This window comes from Ostrinia nubilalis, chromosome 6 (assembly GCF_963855985.1).
Source record: "Ostrinia nubilalis chromosome 6, ilOstNubi1.1, whole genome shotgun sequence".
NCBI classification, from domain to species: Eukaryota; Metazoa; Arthropoda; class Insecta; order Lepidoptera; family Crambidae; genus Ostrinia; species Ostrinia nubilalis.
Genome location: NC_087093.1, coordinates 12721403 through 12739707, shown reverse-complemented (window position 1 = coordinate 12739707; position 18305 = coordinate 12721403). Strand labels below are relative to the sequence as shown.

General features: G+C 36.8%; 2 long non-coding RNA genes across 2 annotated transcripts in view; one reads left to right on the top strand and one right to left on the bottom strand.

Moving 5' to 3' along the window:
- Nucleotides 1-17940, top strand: part of LOC135072663 (uncharacterized) — a 153548-nt gene extending 135608 nt beyond the window's left edge. The window contains exon 3 of the long non-coding RNA XR_010257470.1: nt 17865-17940. This is a non-coding gene — a long non-coding RNA (uncharacterized LOC135072663). The remainder of the gene's footprint in view (nt 1-17864) is intronic.
- Nucleotides 1-18305, bottom strand: part of LOC135072668 (uncharacterized) — a 231304-nt gene that overhangs the window by 55581 nt on the left and 157418 nt on the right. The gene's annotated exons all lie outside the window — the stretch shown is intronic.

The window sequence follows — 18305 nt, the reverse complement described above, 5'->3', positions numbered from 1 at the left end:
GGGGAAGGTTTTTATCCAGCAGTAGACTGCACTAGGTTAGAATGAATATTGGTCAACAATCACTGCATGAATCTGATCTACTAAATCAGACCTTGTTAACAAGCAATTAGAGCTTTAATCCTATCATTTACCCACTAACGCAATAGTCCGAGTATGTCAGCGTCACATTCAATATCTGCGATTTACAATCGTATGGGGGGCATTCATCAGAGTACATAGAACAAGATAGTTGGATCTGAGCGCAAAATACAACAACCACAGTGTAAACAGGAGCAGTACAACTGCTATGTCCTGAGAAGAGCCTACGTAAAGGTTAGAATAAGAATCAGGATGTACCTATCGTTGTGTATCACCTACTCACTTAATAAGATGAGTAGTCTACTACTCTTCTATTTTGACTGTAGAGTCGAATGACCCAAGCACCCCATTGCCCAATTGAATTTAGCTCTTAATTTACTTTACACCCTGAATTTCCAAATCTATCTATGACCCAGCCATAACATTGTGCGCGCTACTCTAACGCTTACCCCCGATATCTTCTGTCATTTTTAAACTAACACTAGAGCAATTTCTTGGCCATACTATAGATAGAAAAAAACATTTTAACATTCACATTTTTGACACATGCGGATGGGCTTTCTGGACCCATCCTCATTGTGGCAAGTCCCGAGTGAGAACAAAGCCCGAGGCTGGCCGGTGACCGACCGCGGCCGACTCGCCTCTTGCCCGTTGATTGTACCTTACGATGACAAGCTCACGGTATCGCAAATAAGTATTTATTGCAGCCACACAACCTTCGAGCTGTAGTGGAGTCGCTTGTCTAGTATGTGTAGGGCTTGATCACTTGTTTGGTTCAGGATGTATGTGAATGGGTGTTTTTTTAGACCGAATGCTATTCATTCACTCATTTAAAGGTCTCCTCGTCTCCTTCGTAAAAGAGGTATCTAAAATTTTTCACATAAATTATAACTTGCTTTATGAATAGTAGGTAATTTTGAAATGACCCTCAATAACTAATACTCAGTACACAATTTTTAATTTCTGAATGTTTTAAATTACACAGAGCATTAGCAAGAATCAATGCTTGAGTCTGAGATATCTCTACCGTCAAATCAAACCAAATCAAATAAAAAATATTTTATTCAATTTAGACCACTAGATTAGTGGCGTTGTTTAACTTTAAGTAACGTAAGCCTGAGATTAAGACCTGCATTCCATAAAACATAAAGAGCCCAACAATTTGAATTAGGATCGATGACACTAAAATGCCTCATCATCTCAAAGTTTCCGTAAAAACCGATGAAGATGACGCTGATAAAAAGCAACAATAACCTGACGAAGTAAGACGAGCGCTCCACGCGATTATTAGCGGTGCAGAGGTCAGACACTATCGATAAAGTCTAATCTGCCCATCTCTAGATAAATTATTATAATAACATTTCACACAAAGGCGGCTAAACGAGCCAAAAAGAACAGGCGAGTTAGATAATGAGAGCCTTTCATGGGGCTTTGAAATGTTCCTAGTACACGTTGGAATATTAACAAATGCGACTGACGTTCAGAACAGAGCTAACTGCACTATTGTCGTTATTATAACGCCTACGAATACGTAGGTAAAGTAACGAGTACAAGTCGATCCACTTATTAAAGGTTCTGTAGAAGATGTTTATTTATAAGATTCGTGCACATTGTTTTTTTCTTGAAAGATTTATCGATATAACGATATCAATATTTTGCATAAGGATCGTTTCTAATTACTTTTAGGGGAGCAAATGAAAGCTCTTTAGTTTCAAAATAATTTGTGATAGAAAAATATTTCAAAACATTTGTAGAAATATTCCTAGAAATTTTCCGGTACTTATACCTTATATATTTTGCTGGTTAGCTTACGGTATCCTAAAAACTAACTGACACAGTACTGCTATCGCAATGTGTGCCCTAAGGTCATCGCATAAGCTCCACACGTCTAGGTGGTCAGCCACCGCTACACTTCTGCCGTGACCCCGGCTCGCATTCCATCTTGGGCATAATAATACACATGCCCGCGTAACGATCTGCTGCGCACGCTCATTAAATATCCTCCTGAATGCGAGCCTGCTTCGTTATTATGCTCCCCTGGTAGCCTATGATATGCTTCGATGTACTGCGTTCATGTTAAACATACTTAATTTCTTTTATCATCCTAAAATTCTTCAACATTTCATTTTATTTGACCCGTGCCCTCGTAAATCATAAAAAATATTCATATCGTAAACTGACAGTATAATCATATTATGATAATTCCAGTGATCTCCAACATCCGGCGCCGCCCCACATATTGTCGTAGAAGCGACAAAACCCAACCCTTCCATGTCATTATAATTGTTTATATTTTTATTTACACCTACACCCAGGACAATATATCTTTGTTCTATGAGCGTGGGACGAATACTGACGACCAAGTGACAACAATCTCCATATTTTATAACGCTACAATTGGTCGAACGAAAAGTTCTACCTTGCCGCAGTTCCGTGAAAGCGGTGTAATTAAATTTCAAAATCCTCTTAACCTATTAAGCATGAAATAGGCAATCACTGTAGGGACTGTTGACAAAAAACAAAGTGTTATGTAATCACTCCGGAGAGCTGTAACTGTCGGCGGATGAGAAATGTCACTCGGAGCCATTACCGATGTGATTCCCACACGAGTCGTTAAGTGTTTAAAGCCTGTTCTATATTAATCTTCGCTTCGGCGATAAAATTAAATTGAAAACCCTGATTTTATTTAGAACAAAGCCCATGTTTCTCGATCGAATTCTAAAGCAGCCGATCCTTTTTTGATGACTATTTTTTCTGTGGAAGTAAAAAACAAATTAAATGGGGTCTCTAGGAGAATGACATTGGTCCATGGAACTTTTTGTGGCTGTATACGTGATCTACGTAACGGTGCCAATCAATTGATGCTCTAAAAAGCGTCTGAAGCACAATTGAAGGCATCTCGTTAGCCTCATGTAATTGAACTGGCTGAGCCGTAAACAACCGTACGTCGGTAATAGGAAAGTAACTGTTACCGAAATGCTTTCCAACACAAATTGGTTGTTATTCAATTGTTGATATCATTTCCATTTCCACAAAGCAGCAGCTTTCTTACATTACAGTCATTACTGTGTTGCCGCTACAAGAAGTACCAAACAAGATTAATGGTGCATTGCCCAATCATAACTCGTACGAGACCGAAAGTGTATCGGCAAAGTAATCAGATACATCACCGTAGATACAATCAACGACAGATTTCAAAGCATCTAAGTGTATACCATCACGATTGCCACAATATTCGACAGACGTCCGTATCTATCCATCAAACAAAAGTATTGGAACGTTCATTATTCAATCGATAAGCAGAAATATCAATACAAGGCGTATATCATGAATGCCTAACACAAGGTCCACATTGTTTCTCTGCACGGACAAAGCTGAGTGGGTAGTCGAGGCAAAAATGCCCAGTTGTGTAACCGAGATGGTCTGAACTCTATTGAGCAATACGGCTTATATAGCAGATACCAGTATAACCAGACCGATAGGAACACGTTATTGCTTTCACGAAACCTGGAATCCGAGGATCAGCTTTATCCGGTCGTTAATTTGGGGCAATTGTCATCATTTACAGACCTGAGAAGTTAATCCTTCTTACTTTCAAAGCCTAAAGTTGTAAATTTTCCTAACCCATAAACTCGTAAAGAACGATTTACATGTTTTACTCGCTGGTTCTTAAAGGATGAATGTTTATATTCATCAAATTGGTAATAAAAGTGTTAACTTCAATTTATGACTTAATTATGTTGATCACCTGATACGGATTAATCAATACTTCGATGGTAATGTCAAGGTTAATCAAGTACTAATCTCTCGACATCGAAAATTAGAAGTAATTTGTATACTACGGGTACACGGGTACGGGTACATAGAGCCTTTTCCATAGTGATCCTTTAAACCTTTTTTTTTTAACTACAATCATGTCATTGATATTAATTTTATATTCTGGGAGCTTGTCAGGATGATTCTTTCTGTCTCTTAAAGTAATCTAGTGGGTGATATGTTAAATCAATAAATTATTTCCCTGTTAACTTCAATTTATGACTTAATTATGTTGATCACCTGATACGGATTAATCAATACTTCGATGGTAATGTCAAGGTTAATCAAGTACTAATCTCTCGACATCGAAAATTAGAAGTAATTTGTATACTACGGGTACACGGGTACGGGTACATAGAGCCTTTTCCATAGTGATCCTTTAAACCTTTTTTTTTTTAACTACAATCATGTCATTGATATTAATTTTATATTCTGGGAGCTTGTCAGGATGATTCTTTCTGTCTCTTAAAGTAATCTATAGTCTTTTTCACCTAAGATGATCCGTATGACGTTTCGAATTTGAAAGATTTAGAGATGTCACATAACTAAACCGTAGCGATTTATCATCGATTTTTTTCGAAGAGTTAGTAAAACCTACTTTTAGAGAAATATTTTGTATAGGTGTTATTTAACAAAAAACATGTTTTTTTTAATTACAAATATTATTGTAACAATTTTTTATTGATAATATTCAAATTTCATGGTTCGTGTTCAAAAAAACGATTCCTAAAAAGTACTGGTTCTGTTTCTTTAAATTAAAAACTATTAATTTATTTTCAATGCGTTTATTAGTCAATAATCGAAAAATATAGTTGATTTTTGTGATGTTTTTAATAACTAAGTTTTCACTGTAATCGTTTAATGAACCGCGGAAATAATCGATAATCGATTTTATTATACAAGTAATACCCCAGCACTAAATCTATTCCGTTTCACACATTGCGTACATTAAATAAAAAATACTTTTACATCGTATTTAATTAAAATATAATAAATAGACTCAGATTTTACTATATATTTCAAGACAAGTAGTTAATTTTTTTTTTTATTATATTGCTAATAAAATACAAATATTTTTTCAAAAATATTCTGCATATGTAGTATGCGTAATATGGATAACCTTGAAGTGTCATATGGATCATCTTACGTGAAAAAGACTATAGTGGGTGATATGTTAAATCAATAAATCATTTCCCTGTTAAGTTGACTCATATTTAGTTCGTGCATTGAAATGCTCAGTCAAGTTACATTATTAATGCAGTCCCATTGTTAAATTAACAATTTTGAAAGATGCAAGTGTCAGAATGAGGAAACTGTAATTGAAGATCAATCGTGACCGGAGAAAGTGGAACAACAGCCGCGAATCCGTCAGCTGTAAGGATGGAAGCCTTTATGGCGTAATACTTAGTGCTGCTGGATAGTTTTATCGATATTAATATCGATTCCTTAAAGGCCAAGTTAAATTAGAGGAAGCGACTATTGTAATGAACCCACTCGCATATGCATTTATATCTATTCTAATGTTATAAATGCGAAAGTAACTCTGTCTGTCTGTCTTGCTTTCACGCCTAAACAACTGAACCGTTTTGATGAAATTTGGCATAGATATAGTTTGAGTCCTGGGAAAGGACATAGGATAGTTTTTATCCCAGTTTTGAAACAGGGACGCCGCGATAAAGTTTTCTGTGACAGACAAAATTCCACGCGGGCAAGGTCGCGGGCGGAAAGCTAGTTCAATATATTGAAGGGCCCAACATTTTCAACACCACTTGATACTTTTAGTACCATGCCATTACTAACATTGATATTAATAGTAAACAATAACTCATCGATCGGCTTAAAAAGGTCAACCTTGGTCCACTTTTGTTGACGTGGCTATCCATTGTGTCGTTATTGATAAAACGCTTCAGGTTAATAATACACCATCGTATTCGATTATTTATTTTATCGCGAATGTTATTTTTATTTATTTTTGGTTTTAAAAGTTTACTTACCTTATCAATAACGTTTACTAATGTGGCACTTATCGGTACACTTTTACTTTTCTTTTGGTATTTAAAGGAAATTTAAATTCATCGATACTTTTATTTCTACATCACTACATCCGCGCTGCCATCTTAACCGCGATCTTATCAGGGTCTTGACAAATTACACTCAACACGATATAAATACACGAAATCGCACTTAATCAATTTATTTGGAGCGTTTTATTAGATATTCGTTAACCGCACCGCCTATTGTTAGGAAATGTTTGCTTACATCCTAAACTACTGATTACAAACAACAAGTTAAACACTGGCATTCTTATGAAGTGGTAATATGTGCTATTTTTCAATAAAAATGTACAAGTCCCATTGACGTAGATCCCAAACTTCTGATTTTGATCCAGTCTCCATCAAATGAAGTTAGATGAAGTAACATTACTGAAACATGGCGCGGGACAAGTCACGCTCACACTTCGGGTTTGGCTTTAGGCTACTGTGCCTACTAATGTAAAACTGATGTATTCTTAAGCTGGGTTGCACCATCTTATTCTGACAGTAACATAAACGATAACCGGTGTTTTTTGTACGGAGTTTGACAGACTTATGACGTTTGTCAAAGTTAAAGTAACATGGTGCAACCCTACCTTACTGTATTATTATTTACTCTGTGATCGAAACTATAAAGCAAGGTATGCGTTTCTGGGATTTAAAAAAGTGTTACTTAAAGTTGGCAAGATTTTATACAAAACAGCTAGATTGTTTTATTTATTTTTATGAGTAAAGAAATAGTTAATTTGGATCATAATATTGACACCTAAGCGCAATTGAAATTACCTTATTGGATTTAGAGAGGCCATTATTTATTTTTTATGCAATTTATTAGCGATCATATTAAATTGAACTCTATTAAGGTGTAGTTATAAGTTGTAGCAATTGGATTGTGCAATGTTTACTATCGTATGTACACAACAATTATTATTATAACAGTCATAATTTATTTATGTTTGTGTAACCGCCATAAAAATACATGTTCCGTAAGTGTCGATGGTGTATATTGCTAATTGGAATTGGTGTTGTAAAATAAGTAGGTAATAGGTAACTCAAAATGTATACTAGTGTAATTGATATTGTTAGACAAATAAGGCAGCTTGTATCTTTAAAAATATAGTGATCTGTATGAAAGAAAAAAAAATACTTAATCCTGATTGTAAAACCCAAAAATAATAATATCATCGAAATGTAATTACAAGCTTTAAACATCCTCTGATTTGCATTTAATTGCTTGACTTCAAACAAGCACAACCATCAAATGCGAGGAAAACTCCTCCTGTCCATTGTTGTTGTGCCCGACAGGATTCATGGTGATCCAATAATATATTTAAGAACTAATGTACACTGTGAAATGCAATAAAGAGTATTGGAATACTAATAATTTAAGACCAAAATATTAAGGGCCAAATCACAAAGTCCACAGAACGTAACCAGAAGGACAAACAAAGAGTTATTTGACCTCAACGATCGAGTTGATTTCGTTACTCCCTCGGTCCAATTTGCATTAATTTAATTCAAATATTTAAACAAACGATATTAAAAAGCCCGTATTAGATTAGGCACTAATTAAGAGGGAACTGGTTTGGAAATTGTATTTAGTGATTGTAAGAGATACGAAACTAAATCAGCTAGGACGATCTTTGTGCAAAATGAATTGAAGTTTAATTATAATGTTGTCTTATACCATAACCTACCTAATTAAAGACATTTCAATCAGATTATAAATAATATGGTACATAAGTAACCAAGTGGTTACACCATTAAGGCTGAATTTCACCAACTTACTGTAACCGTAACTAACAATAACCGGTGATTTTTTTATGAATTGATCAAAATTTTGACGCTTGTTAAAGTTAAAGTTAGATGGTGCCTAAATGTTTATATCAAAGGATTGAACATTAGATTAAGCAAAATCTTGTTTTTATCATTCTTGGTAGGATTCGTAGTTGTTTCTAATGTAGTTTCTTTGGCGAAAAATGAGTTTTGTTCTACCAAAATATTACCAAATAGCTTTAGCAATTTACGTAGAAAACGAGAACTTATTAATCAAAGTTACTTTCGTGTGTATATTTTATTATTAATCAAGCTACTTAGTAGTGCCTAGTATAGATTAGCATCTAGAAGTCAATGCGTGTCGAACGCGCGTTTGGTATTTCTTACCAATTTAGAATCCATCTGATTTGGCACGCTTACCTGCCATAGTAAATTATACAATATATATGCCATAGTAAATTAAGAAACGATTGTTCGTTTCTTAAGAAATCTGTGTCTCTTATTCTAACGAATGCTCTACGTCGTAAAAATCCCGACTCTGTTATTTACGACTCTACCTTTTCTAATAGACCGCAAAAGAAAATAAAAATATTTCTTTTCAAGCCTCACCGCCATTTCGGTTCTTTAAATATAATTCGTAATATAAAAATAATAAGAAAACTAGAAAGGTTATTTTTTCTTTGAAGTTATTATCACAGTATATATATACTGTGTTATTATATTGGCATAACAGGCTCATGAAATATCCTAAAATATCGGAAACTATCTCGAATATAATTCAATAACTATAACCTATTTATTACCTACTAACTGCCTAGGTCTAGACCTTACACGACACGACTTAATTACAAATGGCGACTAAAGGTTACTAGCAGATTTTGAGTCCGCAACTTTAGCTGTCATTTATATTCTGAACTTACGGTCAATAGATGTACAAAACCTCCCATTTCCACAACAATGGGCATTCTCGTTATGACTATTCTAATTCCACGTCTGGAAACCCAGTAGTGGCTATCGAAATCGGAACCCAACTAACGGGGTCAGGGGTCCGCTCGCGTGATCCCTACAATAAACCTGCCTTTTTGTACGGATTTGCCGCACGATACAGGGGTCACGATGTTAAATACACTATTAATAAAGCAAACTTAATAAGTCCAGCCCTAACTGTTACTCTCTAAACGGTTATCAAGCTCACTATCTTCATTAACTATCCAGTACCCGATACTCAAGCATTCCCTACAATTAAAGAGGAAACTCAAAGGAAAATGGAACCAGTAAACAAGATTTTCCAGTATTGGCCGCAATATGCTCGAAAGAAAGACTTCCTGACAATATGTTAACGTTAAATTCTAGCTTTATCAGGTTTCTCAACTTATTCAAACACTCCGTGCAAAATATTGCTTTGTTGTTACTTCCACATAAAGTACTATTGAAATATCATTTTCACGATGCAAGAGCTTTGTAGGTACTAGAGGTATTAAACATTTATGGCTATTGATCTTCAGTCAACCTCGATTAAGAAATTAAACGTGCGGTCATCGACATTGAATGAACTCCTGGATTTAGTACGCAAACATAAAGCAAGATCGATAGTATTGACCGTAGTCCTCAGAGTCAAATGGACTAGCTTACATTATTCAAGAACTTATACTAATAACCTTTCTATGTAAACAGTCGAGTAATTCTTCAAGATACATTTACAACCTCAAATGAATCTCCCAACACCCTACAGTCGTGCTCAATTAAATTCATTTTAAGGCATTGTAAAATTTATAGATCTAGTATTACAACAGTGGGTGAGGTAACACGTCCGTTAGAAGTTATGAGGTCAGAACCAACTAAGCTGGAGATTTGGTTTCATCTGATGCCTCACGGATTAAACAGTAAATCCTATTCGAACATTACTCACTTCCTACGATTTCGGTCGGTGTTATGTACACCGTGAACGTTTTAATTCCCATGTTTCATTTCTATACACGCCTGTAAATTAGCAATAAAATTTTATGAGTGAATAGGTGGATAGCTGCAGGCAGAGAGCCTGACCCGGTATCTTTACAAATCGATCGGGCGCACAACGCGTAGTTACGAGATTATGTTTTGGTTTACTAGCTATTGCCAGCGACTTCGTCTGCGAGGAAATATTTTTATGACAGCTACGATAAGTAATCGATCAATAAATTGTAATCAATGTACGGAAAGGTCAAGATGTTTCACCGGTTCATTTACCCTAAAGAGATAAAACATGTCTTTTATGTTAGACACTATGGGTTCCTACTAAATAAATTAAAATTTAAAATCTTTGCAATGATATAGCGTCTACTTTACCCAACTGTTTTTCTGGAATCTCTTCAATGTAGGTACAACTTTATCGTTCCAAATAGTTATTACAGTGCAATCACCTCACGTGCGCACACGCGTCTAGTGTTACGGTAATGGCCGACCGAGAAGACTCGACGAGGTCGCCCGACGACATCGTGCTCCGGCCATTTTTGCAAAGTGCCCGTATCTCCCGCTGTTCTAGGCCCATGCTGCCCCCAGGCCGTCAACCCGCTACTCCCCACTCCCAACGCAACCAACTGACTCCTCATAAATAACAATGACAAATGATATTCCGCCGCGATCGCACCGGCCATTCCTGGAGCACCTCGAACGTTCATTACTTTTTATGGAGATGTGATACGATATATTTCAGCGCTTTTGGCGCGGGCTATTTGTAGCCTTTCACGATTTCGTGCGACTCGATACTGTAGACTCTGAACCTTTAAACAACGTCTCGGAATAGAAATGGGTAGATGCATTACCATAGCACACCTCATATTAAAGTCTAAGGAATAGCGAGTCCACAATGATTTAAGAGCCGGGACTCTCGTGCGCTGGGACCTCGGGATAATAATCCCTTAATTACGTTCCGGAGCTTTTCCAAATGATCGAATGGCAGTAATTGCTTTTCTGTCTGGCCAAAACGGGTTTAATTGGCACCGCGGATAGGAATGCGCGCCCATATATCTAGTTGTTGCGTAAAATTATGACAATTGTTGATGTCGGAGCAAATTGGAGGTGTGGTTACAGTTTTATGTGCCATTATAATTTTAATAGTCGTAGTGTATCAAGGTGTCGTCGATATCTCGGGCGTCGGTCGTGGCCTGGTTGTACACGCGACAAGATTTAGCGTCCCGGGGCGAGCGCTTCGGACAAATATTTCACGTTGCGACTAGCGGCGCCAGGCGGAAACAGGCGGGGGTGACGTGCAAGACATGGCCGTTGTAAGCCTCGGCATCCACTAAACGAAGGCCGAATAGGAATGAGGCTTGTCAAGTCTTCCTTGAACATGACGCCTGAACGGGAGTAGGCTGGGTCGGGCGTATGACGCTGCGACAGTTGACACGCGCTGATGAGTTTGATCGGTGGAACTGTGAATTGAATTAAATATTTTATGATAGAGATGTACCTATGTACTAGGGGTTTTGAAAAACCGATAATGTATTTTTAAGAGTAGAGCACTGATATTTTTTTTTATCATTTTGGAAAAACGATTTACGTTACTCCTTTCTTCGTGTGCCTCGCAAAATTATGACCTGTGTAGATCATCTGCAACTTTGAATCTAAAGTGTTTTCAACATGTTTTCTTCTTTTTTTTCAATTAATGCTGTAAGTTACAGTAAGTACATACCATATCACGAGGACCTTAATCTGATGAAGATTGCGGGAAATACCTAGATGCAGGCAGCGCAGGACCTTTAGGAGAGGCCTTTGTCCAGAAGTGGACGTCATTTGGCTGAAACGAAACGTCTGACCTACTATAATTTCATTTCCAAAGTGTACGTACCTACCCAAAATTGTGTATTAATTCTCCATTGTAGACGCCATACCTAGCGTGGTCGCATCTCTCATTCGCTGTCTCTAAGCAGTGTCGGGCACGAGTCGAGCACGCAATATCTCCCGGTGAATAATTACTCTAGGATGGGCCTACAAAGTTGTGCTAAGACGTCTTAGGCTGTAGACAAGGGGAACAAGATGAATCCGTAATTAAGACACAAATTAACCCTGGTAAGTGTTCTGTTTTATAACAAACTATCCATCATACCGTGGAGGTAAATTAATACCTTACATTCTTTGAGATGATTAATGTCGTCAACAATGTCCCATCTATTAAAATGGTTGGTATAAAGGAGTTTTTTTAACATTCATCAAACATGGTGTCATTTATTTTTCCAAAATATTTAAAGTAGACTTTTAAAAAATATGAGTTTTATTCTATGAAACTGTCTCACTTCGTTTTATGGTTCCACAAACAATATCTTCATTCATATTAAAACATTAGCCGATGTAAGTCCTTAAGACAGCTATCAGGATAGCTCCACCTCTTGAAGGCACTAGATTATCTACCATATTCCACACGAGCGATCTTGTTCGTTGTCAACCGCACCGAAGCGATAGCGCTGCCATCTCGAAGCGCTGCCTCTGTAAATTATTCGCGAGATTAGAAACGGAGGAAGTAGCCGCATGAAATAGAAACAAAATTAATCTCATAGCATCCTTAAGCGAGTTATTACCTACAAAGCTATAAGGCTGCTTCCTGGTCGCAACAGAAGCGGCGCGATTTCATAACACAATTTTCCCTTTCGCAACTCGAGTTAAGAAGTGTGCAAGGGTGCGCGTGAGCGGGTGATTGAGCGGGTTACGTTATTTTTATTCTATAGTAGACAAAACATAAGTTAACTTAAATTACCTACGCTTACTTTGGTGAAGTCTCATCTTAGGCTGGGTTGCACCATCTTACTTTAACTTTGACAAACGTCAAAAATCTGTCAAACTCCATAAAAAAACATCGGCTAACGTTATAGTTACCGTCAAAGTGGTGCAACAGGACCGGCCGTTGTGGAAATATTTATGAGGTTTTTGTCTAACAGTGGACATCATTTAGTAGAAACGAAGGTGTGAATCTATGGCAAAGGCTCATGTCTACCTAACTAAAGTAATGAGAAGGCATTTGATAAAATTATACAGCCGCATACTTCCATAAGTGACACGGATAGTGTGACGTATATTTATAGCACATGAGGTAGTAAGTATTCAAAGCGTACTATAGGTACCTACCTACTACGAATAAATACGATATGCTCCACATATCAGCAAACATAAGTTACCTCGCTGCCAACTTCAGCTATACTTGTTGAGTTACATCGGAAACGTTGGCATCAGGCCAACAGATTTGCATAAAGGTTACTCACTCAGCGGATGTTTTCATAGCTCATATATAATTTAAATCAAAGCTGCACTATATCTTCAACATCCTACTACGTACTACATTACACGACTTAGGTACTACATTGATGTTTTGCCGCTTGCCAAGGAATTTACCTTTTTTTACTTTTTCTAAACTAAATTAGCTAATCAAGGACATAGTCTTCTTTACTTGCCTTATAACAATATTCGTATCTATCGATTTCAGACGAAAATCCCCCCGACGAAAAATGACGGGGTGTTATATCTCAAATTGAAGATGACATATCTTAACCCTCCGTGTACGAGGTGACTAAAAGTTACGTCCCGTACTAGGTGGGGTATAATTTAAAAGTAAATTAAAAACTGGAAGGGTATAAATTAATAAATAATAAATCTTTGGACAATTTCACACAGCGCCAGCTAGCCCCAAAGTAAGCAACTTAATGCTTGTGTTATGGGTGCTAGCTTAACGGATATACTACTTATATACTTTTTTTTTTAATACATAAATATTATACATAGTCATTTTTGGTTTTGATCATCGGTTTTCAATTTACCACAATTCTGATGAAAGAAAATGAGTATGATCAATGCATAAAATGGGAGCGTAACAACTTTATTTATTTATAAAATATGTTATTCCATTTCAGTAGCCCATAAATTGTATCACCAAGTATAGAAATTGTAGCCCATAAGTGTATGTTCACATACATCTTCGGATATCAGTACTAAACTTCCAGATACGCACTAAAAGTCATCTCATTTGACTAAAAGTGCTTGAAAATTTCAGATACCGTGAAAATCACGAAAAATATTATTTGTATTGAATTTTATTCAATTAACAAAGCTAAAAATATGTAAATTACACCAAAACTGTTAGATTATTTTTAAAACTTTTTAACAACGTCCAGGTGGGGTGTGTGATATCCACACGCACTTTAAAGGCATGTTACTCAGTTGGTAGTCACCGCTGGACTGATTTTGCAACGCTGATAGAAGTAGCAGCGCTATAATTCCAGCTACTGAGAATTTCAAATTCAGCATTTGCAAATTTTTAAAATTATGGCGATTTTTAAAGGACTGGGGTGTGTCGCACCCCACCTCGTACAGCGAGGGTTAATGGGTACTTCTCATTTATACTCAAATTTGATGGTCACACAATAATAGTTCATAAACGGTATAAGTTAGAACAATAACTTTGAAATCAGATGATAAAATATCTATTTAGCTACATACAAAATAAATTTGATCGTAATAGAACCAAAAATAATATGAAAAAATCACATGAAACGATAAAAAACGGGGTGATTTTTCGCGTTCTCATCGTGTCACACCTTCGGTTGCAATGAAACATTTGGTTACTGCATTCACAATTTTCATTCAATTTGTGTGTAGCATATACTAAAATCATCGTAATTAAATATACTTTCCACACAATAGTCAAAAAAATATCTTCTTATAATTATTTTGAATTGAGAAAGCGAAATACGTTGGTCACACGATTTTAGGTACCTAAAATTTTGAGTAATAATACAAGATTGTCGTTAAACCGAACGTCAGCAACCAATCACAGCGTTCTATTCGGTTAACGTCAGTCGCGCTTCGACCATTGGGGAGGAGAGATAGGTCGATCGTCGCTCCGCGAAAAAAATACATAACTTTTTGTGATTATCCATAGACATACCGTCGCTTGCTTGAACAATATTTTCTACCTCTAAAATTTAAACAATTTAATTGAAACTTTGCCATCGAAAACTTAACATGTTAGACTTATTTGTGTAGTATTCGACTTGAACCGTTAAATTCAAATTTAAGGATAATTCATAAAAAACTAAAATTTTCGTCACCTTCGTGGCATCACCTTCGTGGTGTTTTATACACGAAGGTGATTTTAGGCCACGAAAGTGATTTCTTGCTTCGGTTTATTTTAAAATATAGTGACTGGTGTTTATGTTTTTACAATATTTTAATAACTAATAAATTATACGTGGTAAGTAGAGATCAGTACCTACATCAATAAATAAATAAGGGTATTTTTGTTATCTGTCTGTATATGATTGTGTATCTGTTTGTAAGATAAATTTAATCTGAAGTTTGAGTTAAAAGTTGTACAACAAAAATACGAGGCCCTCTGGCCTAAATAATTTTTTTTTTTTTGTTGAGGGACTGATAGAGTTCTTTTTATTGAGGTACTGATAATCCGTTTTTTGCTTCTTTAGCATTTCAGAATGCCACCAGTGTCACCCTTAAAACCAATTGCTTAGAATCTTGTAACTTAGTAGGTGACGTAATCGGTATCTTGTATTTATTTAAGTAGGTACCTATTTACTAGGGTGGTCCTTATTTTTCGACTTTTGAATTATCCCCGGGGCACTTTCTCATTCGAATATACCTCTAAATATGAAATTAGCTTTTTTTTTTTGGTTAAGATTTAGAGGTCGCTACTAGCTGTCAAAATATTTACAAAAAGCTTTGAAGATCTTAAATCATGGTTTCATAAATGTTTTATTTAAGTATTTATATCACATTTTACGTGCAAATGAACATCGTATAGATAGAATAGACAATCGCTTCTTGTCCCCTTCTCCCCTCAACCCCTCTTCTGTACCGACCATGGTACCGACGCGTCGAGACTAACAAGTCAACTCTTATATCTTAAAAATAATAGATTCAAATATGTATGTCAACGTGAAATTGTGAACTCTATCAGTTTATAATATAACGCGTTAGATTGTAAACTAACAGTGGGTTAGGTTAGGTTGGATTGTAATTTAACTACGTCAGATTATAATCTGACGATATTCACAATTTTACGGTGACATGTACATTGTACATAATATCTTAGTTCATAGCAACAACAATAATTTTGTAATATTTTTATTTTTCGGCTATAAAAATAAATGAATCTAACAAATACAGATTTAGTGTTTTTACTTAAAATTCAAACCTTGATAGCGACCCCTAAATGTCTTTTAAAAATAAAAAAAAAATTGAAAGACTCATATGGTATATATTCAAATTACGTGGTGCCCATAATGCAAAATATAAGAAAAAAATTTTTTTTTCTTAGGAATAAGGACCACCCTACTCTTTATATTATGTGATTGCTATTTATCTATGAAAATAAGACAAAATATATGTTTTATAAACACTTAAGAATCATTTACAGTAATAAAGTTTGAAAAAAATATTGCTGTGAAGTACAGAATCACTTTCGTGGCATCAAAAAATTCAAAACGTTAAAGCTTCCAAACGAGACTCACTATTTGACTGATTTACTGAGAATACAATCTTCACATCAAGCGCTACAATTTTTGTTTACAAAAAGTTGAAATAAGTTAGAAATAAAATTCGCCACGAAGGTGACGATGAGAACCGTGGCGATGAGAAATACTCTAATAGAAGCGGTGAAATATGGTCTCCACTTTGGTGTGAACCTACAGCAGAAGCAGGCAAGGAAGTGAGGATTTTTATAGCCTGTAAGCTCCACATTAAGCTCCGTGTGTAAAAACCCGCATATCCTTGTCGCTCTCGCTACCGCCTACCGCTAAGCCAAAGCTCCTAACCGAACAGCTAATACTCTGCGGTTGCCGCTCTGATCCAACGCCAGTCCAGAGATACGGGCAATTTATAATTTAATGCACTCCACTCGCTTGTCCTAGATGCGTCTGCGCCTAACTTTTGATTTCTCCAAGTTATCGACGAATACAAACTGGGTTGAACTTCAAAGCAAATCTGTCCCGAAGTTAAGGCAGCCGACGCCGAGGCGACAGTTCGACTTCCCTTTGTTTGACTAAAACGTGGGGTCGATTGTGAATTTGGAAATTCAAAAAAGTTTTCTCGTTAATTTAAAAGGAAAATACAGGCAAAATTAAAGGATTAATTTCTTTTAGTTTGCGTTGAAATTAGATAAACATTTTGCGCATAACCAGCGGTAAAACAAATTGAAGTGTAAACAACTTCTATATCTTTGATCTTTTTAAACGGCTATTGATGCGGGCACGGATTGCTACTTAAAGCAGAATGTTTTGCTTCTCTCTCCAATTTCCTTGGAGAGCGGAAGACAGCGCTATTCAAACATGACACAAAGACAGAAGTCAAAGTGCTTAGTGCCAAAATAGATGAACAACTTTGCGCCTAACTTCGCCCTGCATTTCGCATTTCAAAGAAGTTTGTGAGTTCTTACGAGTGTGCCAAAGTGCCAAATTGTGCCGCTGCAAATTAGCCTTGTGCTGGCGATACGAGTATTACTTATTCACGTTGTAAATAGCGTTTTATTAGAATGCTTTGAAGAAATTGAAGATTCAAAGGGTGTTTTATCTTTGTTGTTATATTTTTGCGAGTTTCGCTTGCAGGCGTATCTTTACTTACTAATTAATTTCGTGAAAGTGAGCAAGTCGATTATTGTTTATACGTGGGGTGGGTATATATGTCTATTAATTAGTTACATTTGCATTGAGAATTTGCTGTCATTGGCTGAGTATGAATCAACTATTAAAAATCAATTAACATTTGATTGAAAACTCTTTAACTGGGTTTTTAGGTGGTAAGTGAGCATACAGCTTCTGAGTTCTGACCGTTGAGCAACTCGGACAATGATTAAGCCCTTCAAAATTGTGTTCACATAGTAGCGACTTCGTAACGTCTCTTCCTAAGTTATTCTTCTTCCTCTTTTTTAACAAGGATGGCAATCTGTGTCTCCACGTGTGTGAACAACACAATCTCTTATAGAACTCCCAGTTAAATTACTGTATTGGTTTGAAAGAGGCTGACCCACTTCTTCTCAGCACCAGTCCATATGTTGTCCCGAAGTGGTAATAGGGCAAGCTATATTTGGGACGTCGTGTATAAGTTCCCTGGAATAGGCCTATGTACTGAATAAACTGTTTCATTTCATTTCACAGTGAAGTGACGTATATCTTTGTTTTGTTCCAGGATGACGTTTGCCGTGGTGGTTGCGCTGGTGCTGGCGTGCGGAGCGCGCGCGCGCGCCGGCGAGCCGGTGTTCGACCCGAGCACGCTCATGCGACTCGTGCTCGTGCCGGCGGACGCGGCCGTCGGCTCCGTCGTGTACCGCGTGCGCGCCTCCGACCCCGACTTCGACTACCCGCTGCATTTCGAGCTCATAGGTACATAGAATGATCTGAAGTGGCAAACGTCAATGGGCAGGGCACATAGTACGCAAAACTGACGGCCGATGGGGCAGCAAGGTTCTGGAATGGAGGCTGCGTATCGAAAAACGCAGCGTGGGATGTCCACCCACAAGGTGGACCGATGACATCATAAAGGTAGCAGGGAAGCGCTGGACGCAGGCCGCTACCAATCGATCAACATGGAAAGCATTAGGGGAGGCCTATGTTCTGCAGTGGACGTCCT